Here is a 10,585-nt window from a genome sequence, read left to right as displayed (position 1 = left end):
AGACACTATTACAACATGAATGTTTTTATGTATCTATGTGCACAAAAGCAACATTTTTTTTAACACTTGAAAAGCCACATTTTCAAAGCTTTGCCTATACTACATCCTCTGTATTTACAAAACCACCTAAGCATACATGCAAAAATTGCTGGCCATGATAACAAGCGAGCCAATGCCCTCTGTTGTGCTTACTATGTATATAGCATGCTGCTGGATGATGAGGAGAAAAGAGGGAACATAACCTTGCCAAGTCTCTGAAAGGCAAACACCGAGAATGTTTGCTCCTAGTCCAGGAACTTCACCGATGTGTGCTGAGGAAAAGGATTCAGGAGCCTGGAAAAGGCTTGTCACTTTTGCCAAATACTGCTGTTGCATGAGTTCCATCACACTGAGCATGCATTCTTGTCAACATACATACATCCAATAGATGTGTATACATATATGTATACATATTTGTACAGGTAAACCCACATAAATATCAACTCAAAATACAGATATTTATGTGTGCATGCACACACAAATACATTCTCATATGTTGTCTGAACTCTAAGGCCAATACTTATACACTCCCATATATGAAGGTCACACTTAAAAATATAAGACTATTTTTAGGATTGACCTTGTGTCTAGAAATCAGGTTCTTGTCTAGCAAACAGAAAGACACTTCATCCTCAAAAAGTTTGCAGACTGAATGTTGCCAATTTGCTCTCAATGAACTAATTCCAGGTGCCAGTCCATGAAAGTAAAATATGTATTATTAGTATGATATCCACATCAGTGGGAGATGCTGAGTTTTAAATATGTCTGGCTGCAGATACTAGGAAAAAATTTCCAGGGAAGGGAGAACACTGTCTACTTTTAGCTTCTGTATTCTCTCAATGCCTTGTCCAATTTCTCTTACATCTTCATGGAAAAAACAATTTTGCCATAGGTCTTCAACAATGTTGAAATTACGTTTCATCAAAGAGTAGAAAGCAGTTGTCAAAAGAAAATAGAAGGCTGGTTTCTATTAGAAGGTTAATGCAATGCCTGACTGGTGGAGAGACTTGTGTCTTTCCATAGCATGTTTAACATTTAAGGACCAGGAAAACTACTGAATTTTCTTCTTTTTTTGTTGGGTTGTTGTTTGGTTTTTTGTTTGTTTGTTTGTTTTTTTAATTTTGAATTTAATATTACAGTTTTAACCAATTTTATGGTAGGTGTTTTTTTCCTTAGGAATTCTAGTAGCTGAGCAAAACAGAGAAATCACCTACTGACTGAAAAAAATGGGAAGTTGTTGCGGGGATCATTGGGGTTTTCTCAAAGTTTTGAAAAAATAGACTACAAACCTACAAATTTTGTTACTGTTTTCAACTGTTTCATCCATTCAAATGATGAACTGCACTTTCTGCATCTGTATTTACATGAGATGTTGATATGCCACCTTCCTACAAGATTTTTAATTATTTTTTATTATATTTTCAGTCATTTTCTCTGTAATTTTATGGTTTATGTTATACTTTAGCTTCAATGAACTGCCTATTAGCTTACTACTCTATATGGAAGCTGATGCATTCTAAGATCTCCTCCGGGTCCTCCGTATAACTCTGTTCCAGTGGTGGTGTTTTTATTTAATTTTTTTTTACAGGGACTTTTGATTCATTCTGTACATCTAATTTTCCCCACATAATATCAGTAAAAGAGAATATAGGAGCGGGATGGTTTCCTCCAAACAGGGGGTCTCCTTCTTGGCTTTGATTTGCTTGGCAATCAGAGATTTTGTGTACAATCTCGCACAGCAAAAGGTGAGAAATGCAGAAGCACCGGCTTTTAACAAAAATACAGACAGCAGCAGGAAGTCTTCTCTGCCCAATTACAAGGTGATCTCAGTTCATTTTTATGGTTTGATTTTTTTTTATCACATATGTTTCCAAACACAGTCCTGGTATCCTGTGGGGATGCTTTTGTAAAGAGCCAGAGCTTCTGATTTAAGGAGCTTCAAAAATAACTCTCTGCCTCTTCTGTCTGGAAAAGAGCAGACATGTAACAACACATTTATTCTCTTTGAAAAATAGAAGGATGTCAAAAGAAAAGTTCACAGTGAAATTAGGCTGATTTGTTTTGTGGTCCTGTGATTTTGGCTTCAGATGTAGAAGGGAAAAAACAACAGTTTGTTTAAAAGGCAAAAATTACTATTAAAATGAATTTCATGCTCAGAAAATTCCTTTGCCAAATAGACACTCTCATCAATTATACAAGACCCCTGGAAAAATATAAATAAAAAAGGCAAGCTAGATATCCATGGATGGATTCTTTTTCCCTGTAGTCAGTATACATCTCAGCCCTCACGTTCAGAGAGGAAAAATCTCATTAATTTTGATATAAATGATCAGCATTTCCCACAGATTTCCTCTCTGTTGTGATGGATGCTGAGAGCCTTCTATTATTTCCTTCGCCTAGTGAGAACAGCTCCCACTGATGTCGATTGGGAGGAGCTGCCATTTGGGACGCAGTGAGAAGTCATCAAGGCATTCCTAGGTGTGATTTTTTTGCAGGTAGGACCACCCAGAAAAGCACTGCCCAGGGTACCAGCACAGCTCACTCTGTAAATTTTATGCAGCTTCCTCCCACTGCATCATCTGAATAATTGCACCCTGCATATCTGCATTAATGAATCCCCCCTCTACAAAACTCACAGAGTAAATTACCCAGATGGTAAAAGAGAATGGCATGGCCATCTTCCTCCTCAGTGTGCTAAGTCAGCCCAACATGCATATAATGATGCTAACACAGGTGGGAGGTGGACACCCAGATGGTGCGGTGGCTCATCTTCAGCATTTCCACTCGTGTGGCAAGTATGATTGTATATCCCCTGGAGACTTACTTTAGGCTCACAGGGATGCACTATGTAGAACTTAATGATAGACAACTTTCTCCTAATGATGTGGCTTACACCAATTTGTGTTTATCCAGCAACATTTCCCTTTTAAGCGGGTGGACTCTTCTGTCCCTAGGTAGTATGCCATTCCCTCTCTCCCTCTCTCCTGCACACAATGTCTGAAACCACCACATTAGAAATAAAATGCAAATCAAACAAAAAATGGAAAGCAATTTGAAGGTCCTGTCTGCCGAAACTGAGACCTAGCTCAGAATGCAGAGTGTCCTCTGTGTCCAGACACATGAAGGGAAGCCCCCTATATTTTCAAGGGCAACAGGAGACAGGCAGTCCTTGTGGGACCATCAGTGCTCCATAACCTCTAAAATGAAGTCAAAAGTCAGGAAATCAGAGTTCTGATACTTGCTCCACAATCAAAATTCCTCCATAATTTTTGAGAGGCATCCGCAATGTCACCTCATGGTTAGCAGCAGGGTCAAAATTCCTACCAGCTCTAGGGTTAAGCCTATAATTTCTCCAACTTTCATCTAACCTGTCTGTGCAATGAACATCATAGCACCGTAGGTAGTGTTAACATTATGCTTGCCTCCTGGAAACCTGTCTCCATCTGAGATTCTCTAAGGCCAATAGAAAAATGCTAAGCATTAATAATGATTTTTTGATGGTGCTGAAGGCTTTTTAAAATGTAAAAACACACCTAAAAGTCCATTCCTTAGAGCTCCCCATTGTTCTTTTCCTCCAGCCTACTGATTTCTTTACATGACATGTCCAAGAAAAGCACCATGAATATCTCCATAAATAATCAATTACTCATAATGTAAATAGTTCCAGGATATAGGAAAAAGCCATACAGAGCATGATAATTTACAGTGAAATTTCACTGCATTTGTTAATAGTGTACTGAATTCTTAAATAGTAAAACTAGTGAGAAATTTAGCAACCAACGTTAATAGAAAATACCAATTCCTTGTAACAATTCTTCATGAAAAAAAATCTGAAGAACCTCTGAAATATCACCTCAAAACATGGATGGTTATGCCAAAAGCCATGAAAAAGCATGTGACTGGGCAGTGGCAAGCAGCCAGAGCAGCTGTGCCAAACTTGGGGAAAAGAAAACTGCTATCTGGAAAATGAGAGAAGGGATGAAAAATATTCCAGTATTTCAACTAGAAATTGAATGGTGCTGTGTTGGGTGAGATTTTTATATGTGCTGCACTCCCCTCTTCAGTCACGAGGTGGGGTGTGAAGAGCTTGTGTAGACGATGTTATGGGTTGTTCATCGTAGGAAATGTGGAAGAAAGACAGAAAGGCTCTGCTGCAAAGAAGTGCTGGAGATAACGCATTGGAATCTGTCATTGTTTTGAAACACACTTGTTCAGACAGCACAGTAAACAAATTCATTTATTCATATATGAAGGGAGGATGGGAGCTTCAGTGCTTCAGATGCGTTGCATATATAAAAGGCCCATTGATTTTCTATTAACAAAAGAAACAGAAGGGAGCATGGAAAATATGGCTTTCTACAATCAAGATTTACACTTTCTTTGTTCTTCTTATTGTTATGACATTAAATGTAATATATGGAAATATCTAAGAATTTCTGCAGCTCTATCTTAACATTGTTCATATTCCAGCAACTGTTGTCTATCAAAAACTGAGAGATGGGAAGAGAGGGAGACCTTTGTGAGGAAGAGAACATTTCTGCCTGTGTTCTGAACAACTGATTATATGCCCTCTCCCTTGAATGCACAAGAAATAGCATCATGTTCCCCAACTATTATTTGGGAATGCAAATTAAAATAGAATGTTTCTAATAAAAAATAAGAGAAGTAAAATCAGGGCAAATAGTCACCATCTTGCAGGGCGTCACGTGTAACACATCGAAGTAATTTTGTGAATGTGAAAACATTTGGGTTTTGTTCAAGGGGGATATACCGTTGTTCCCCATGTGATTTAATAAAGTAATAATCCTGCCTCTTGCTGGGAAGGTAGTATCTTGGTTGAATGTGAGCACCATCATTTTTTTTCACTGTTACCTCGTGCAAGATTCCAATATGCAGTCACCTCCTCTGGGAGGTCAGCAAAATCCAAACAGGAGAAGCGGTGATGATGGAAATGTGTAGAATATAAGTCACTACCAGAACAACAATATATGTCAGAAATGCATGATATTTAATAAAAGCCCTGTTTGATATTTTTAAGGTATTTAGAATTACACATGCCACACTGTGTCACTGATCTTTTTGGAGAGAGCTGAGTAAGTTCTAAATGAAAAGACCTCTGTGAAACCGCTCTGTGCCTTCTATATATTTATACTCCCTTGCTTAAATATGTTACGCAGTAAAATTCTAACCTTTCACCTTCTGGTTTGGGCACCATTCTAGCTCATGCTAAAGTCTGTGGAAAATTTCAGATTTCAGGATCAATTTCACAAACACTTGATTTTGTTAGCTAGTACCAAGTCTTTATACATCACTTCAGCTAAACTTTCACAGATGTTGGAAATCAGAGTTCCTTCATGCCAAGACAAAGCACTGTAATGCCTAACATTAGCGTGGATTTCACCTTTATCTTTATGCCTGTGAAGAAATTGTGTGTGTGCTGTTAATCTGTATATAGCTAAAGATGAAACATGAAACCCCTTCTTTGGCTGCTGGAGTAACCGAAATTCTCCTACTAAAGCCAAATCCCTTATAGGTTAGAATTACAATACATGAATAATAACACTTAGCACTGACACAGACCTTTTTATTTTCAAAGAGCCTTAGAAACATTAACTGGCCTTTCCGGGCTCCCCAGTGAACTAGGTCAGTATCATTATTTCTGTTTTACACAAGGAGAAAGTGGGACAGAGAGCCATGCCATTGGCCTGCATTGCCCTTTCCCAGTGAAATATGCAGGCATGGACAAATTCAGCAGACCATCAGCATGCATCTGTATTGCTTTTCTGCATCTCTCCTCAGTAACTCTACCACTGCGGTTTCAGAGAAATAAAGTTTCCTCTCTATATCTATATATGAGCAGCGAGAAGAAACAATGGTGTGAGCACAGGGGTAGTCAGGGCCTGACCGGTTTTTGTCTGAGAGCCTGGGAAGGGGGTGAGATAGTGTAACAAATGATGGTGTGATGATAGTGGGAGCAGATATGGACATTTTAGCTTCCCAGCCAGTTTGTATAGCAACAATGGAAACACTACAATGGCACAAATGCTGATGAAGGACTGACTGCCTGGGTTAATGGGCATTGGGTTATTTCTTCTCCCCCACTAGTGCACCACTTCATAGCTCCACACTGCTATGCAGATATGCCCCACAGCTGAGCTGGGACAAAGCAAAGTGCACTGACCAGCTTATTTGCCCTCAGCTGGTAAAAGAAAACTCACCCCGAAATCATCCAGTTCTCTGCGCTTTGCTAGGGCTTGGCACAACTGATTCTGAATGATCCAACCATTGCTGCTTACTTAGATCATGGGAAGTTTTCCCAAATTCTTGTGAATCTTCCTGCTGGGAGATTTTCTGTGCTCATCTTTTTGTCATTTTCCAGAGTCAGTCTTCAAATTTTGTTCCACTGCTTTCACTCTCCTTACCCACATCACTCTCTGTATATAGAATCCTAGAATCATAGATTAATAGAATGGTTTGAGCTAGAAGGAACCTTAAAGACCATCTAGTTTCAGTTCCCTTGTCATAGGCAGGAACACCTTTCACTAGACCAGGTTGCTCAAAGCTCCATCCAACCTGACCTTGGACACCTCAAGGGATGGGGCATCCACAACTTCTCTGGGCAACTTGTTCCAGTGTCTCATCACCCTCACAGTAAAGAATTTCTTCCTAGTATCTAAACTCAACCTACTCTCTTTCAGTTTGAATCCATTCCCCCATCCTGTCACCACATGTCCTTGTAAAAAGTTTCCTTCCTTCTTTCTTGTAGGCTTCTTTCAGGTTCTGGAAGGCCACAATTAGGTCATCCTGAAGCTTTCAGTCCTCCAGGCAGAACAATCCCAATTCTCTTAGCTAGTTCCCCTGGTGCTCCTCATAGGAGAGGTGCTCCAGCCTTCTGATCATCTTAGGTACCCACAAACCATTTCTCATCTTACTTAACACAGATGTAGAAGTGGTTATGTCATCTTTCCTCTTCATCATCTATCTGTAGCATATCTGTACCTGAGTGCTTGGTACAGGTTTGGTGTATCTGCATCAAACAACCCACTGCAAACAAGCACCAGTGTCCCTGTCTCAAATCCTTGATGCCACATAACCAGGTTTCAAAGTAATCTGTATTCCACTTCCTAGTGTGGTGCTCCACAGTGCATGTTGTGGGATTTTTCCTGCTGCTGTTGTGAGACAGTGCCTGGTAGGTGATATTCTTCTTCTCCAAGGTCTTCCCTGGCAGTGGACAGCCATGGTCCTAGTCACCCATGCAGCATCAAGCAGTCATTAAGGAGATGTTACACATCTGAAGTGAGTGAAAGCAGAATCCAGACTTCAGCATATTAAAAATTATTTTCTGCAAGGCTGCACAGAGCTCACTTCAAAGCTTAGTGACAAAAAAATCTCCTGAGGAGCTCTTACCTGCAAGAGCACAGACTGAGCTAACAAGCTGGGGGGTGAAACGCCATGGTTATCGTTAGGAATTTGCACACTGATATTCAGAAATTGCTTTTGGTTGGCCGATATGGAGGGTATCGGGGCTCCTAGGCTGTGCTGATGCACTGAGGTCCCCATATGTCTGTTCTCTGCCCTCTAGTCTCATAATTCATAAGCAATTGATGCTGCAACGAGTGCTCTACTGTGGTGTCTCAAAGGCTTTCTAGATCATCATGGATCCCACCATTATGTACGGTATCTTTCTAGTGATATAAGAAGGTGGGTAATATTGGCCCCTGTAAGAGCTCTGGGCTGTTTTGCTCCAGTGACCACAATGGAAATCTTTACTCCAAGTATTTTTGGAGACATTCCCCCCTTCTTCTCTGCTACTCCAGTTTACGGACTTTATTACAGAGTCACAGAATATTCTGAGTTGGAAGGGGCCCAACAGGGATCCACAAGGATCATTGAGTCCAATGCTTAACTGAATGGCTTCTACAGGGAATCAAACCTGTGACCTTGGCATTATTAGCATCATGCTTTAACCAACTGAATTAATCTCAGTTTGTTAGTGAGACAGGAGATCAGAAATGTTTCTTAGAATCTGCAGATTACTTTAGTAGGATGATGATGAAAGATGCATTTGGGAAGCTGACAGACAGGATGGAAGTGAACATCATACCGGGAGGATGATGAGCACTATCAGCCTCCCAATACTGCATGCCCAGTTTCTCATGGCCTTTGTGAGGCTGAAGCACACCTGCTAGGAGTGCTTTGCTGAACTGGAGAACCTTTTACACTGCCAAGGAGGAGTCCTTGATGAAGAGTTACAGTTGTACATAATGAGAGAGATGGGGCTGCATTGTATTCCCCCTTCGCATTTTATGTTGCCTCTGTAGACGTGCTTTTACGTAAGGCTTCATTCGGATTACCACACACCTCTAATTCGTGTGAATGTGCAGCATAGTGGTACATAGATTTTATCAACATTCATATGTCCATTTTATTATATTTTTTTTGTGGGGATTTTTACTGTACTTCATGGCTGGATTTTATTACCATCAGTGTGTGTATTTTACGGCAGCGATGCCTGGCATTTCAATGAATTGTACAAGACTCAGATCCATGAATGCAAAGACATTTTCAATGGCTTCATAAATAACAGTAAATACACTAAATTGAACATCATGGACAATCCTTGTCTTCTACTAAGTGCACATACTACTACGTAAAATTAATAGTTATTAAAAAAACCTGTAACTGGACAAACAGTTGTGCACAAACAGTCTGTTTCCAGGCCTTAGATGCAGCTGCATTATGGCTATTTGTCTGTCTATTAGCAACATCTTTGGCAAGAGGTCATTTTCTCAGACATATCTCCTTTTTTCATCAAGTAGGTGTTATGGGAGAGGGAAAGTGAGGAAGACTAAAAACCCCACTGAAATAATGAGAAAAATAATATTTTCCAAATTATTTTCATAGAGCTGTATAATGATGTTTTGTACCTGTTCTAGGGTTTCATTCCCATGGATCCACTACCCTTGTATGAGCTTGGGGCAGCTTTAGCTGACCTGGATTTTGGTGATGCTCCTCACCCAGCAGTATGTTTCCACTGTTTTTCTCCCTGTAACAGCACTAACTCTCGTGAATGCACATGATGCATCTGTGGAGGAAGCCTGTGGACTTGGTTGAAAGCCAGTCATGAATTTCTTGTGGGATGAGGAACAGGTAAGATATTTCCACAGCCCTTCATGCGGGATCTCCAGGCTTGCAGGGGTGAACAGTGACTCACCATTACAGATTGCTGGGCCAGTCTGGTGAGATGATGAGTAAGTGCCTATAAACTGTGGTTGCTGCTGCTCGCCAAAACATGCCTTACTGGGAGCTGGTAGGATTGTAGAACCCATTCCCACAAAGCTGCTCACTTGGGGTGATCTCTGAGCCAAAGTAGACTATCTTTGTCTGAAAATCCTATTTGGAATGAAATGAACTGCAAAGCAAAGAGCTCTGCAATGGCATCCTGGGGCATCTTTTTATTGTTTGTTTTAAACTGAGTCCTTGTGGAGCGTGAGCCAGGTGATTTACCTTGTGGTTGGTTCCCAGTGAGAAGTGTTAATGGCACAACACACCAGATTCCATTCTCTGTTTCTGGGCTGCCGATAAAAGTGTCACCAGTTGAAAACATCTCCCATTAAGCCATTTGGCACTTCTGTCTTGGGCGGAGGTAGACCTTGGCCAGCTGGCAGAAAAGGCAGCTGTAAGCAGCACAGGAGGGACACCACAAGAGTACTGAGTGGGATGTGCAACCACACAGCACATTGGGGCATGTTGGGCTGTTTAGAGAAGAAAAACAGAGAACAAAAATTCGTAAACTCCCTAGTATGAATGCCATATTGACCAACATATCAACAAGGGTGTCAAAAAGTAAAAATGACATTTCCATGGTGCTACCCAAATCATCTCATTCCTGAGTCCCCTGTATGGCTCTGTTGTCACATACCATGTAATGTTTAGCAGATGTGATGCCCTCTGTGGGAGCTGGCTCCCACTAGGGTTTGATGTTGGACTTTCAGCTTCACCTGGCTCATGTAACTGAGGATATTTTGTATTTCAGGAAATCCACGAAAGAGAGAGAGTGACCCTTATTTGTCAAAAAAACCTGCCAGCTTCACCAGAGATTCTACTGTTCTTGGGTTTACAGTGCAGCCAGTTCCCCTGGTGCTGATGTGGGTCCCTCTTCAGTCCCTTTTTTCTGGCCTTCTTGTGATGAAAAGTCACTTGCAGGTAGGACTTCGGCTGGGTCTACACACACCGCTCTCCCTAGAGATCAACAGTCTTGAGTGAAGGAGCTTAACAAAGTAGAGGACAAGACAGCTCCATAAACTCTGGAAACCTACAAGTAAGTAACTCCTGGGAGCTGGAAATACGAAGGGAGTAGCTGATTGTGCACCAATACTCAGCATTTTGGTGAGAGCAGGCCTGGTTGACCGTGGAGCAGTAGAGGGTGTACAGGTAAATTAACTGTTGCCCAGGGAGGATGACAGTGCATGCTACACCAAGTGGATACAACAGGCAGGTAAATGATTATTGTTTTGATCCAGGAATGCAGCCACCTCTATTTTGG

At 41.0% G+C, this 10,585-nt stretch overlaps 1 long non-coding RNA gene across 1 annotated transcript; it reads right to left on the bottom strand.

Annotated features, from left to right (window-relative positions):
* Positions 1-1,918: 1,918 nt before the first annotated feature.
* Positions 1,919-6,421, bottom strand: LOC116789331. The gene is made up of 3 exons (XR_004357999.1): positions 6,258-6,421; positions 4,912-5,009; positions 1,919-2,004 (listed from the first exon to the last, which is right to left on the bottom strand). It is a non-coding gene; the product is annotated as an uncharacterized LOC116789331 (long non-coding RNA).
* Positions 6,422-10,585: the final 4,164 nt, after the last annotated feature.

This window comes from Chiroxiphia lanceolata, chromosome 1, assembly GCF_009829145.1.
Source record: "Chiroxiphia lanceolata isolate bChiLan1 chromosome 1, bChiLan1.pri, whole genome shotgun sequence".
NCBI lineage: Eukaryota > Metazoa > Chordata > Aves > Passeriformes > Pipridae > Chiroxiphia > Chiroxiphia lanceolata.
The sequence above is the reverse complement of the archived record's forward strand: the minus strand, read 5'-3'. Positions and strand labels throughout refer to the sequence as shown.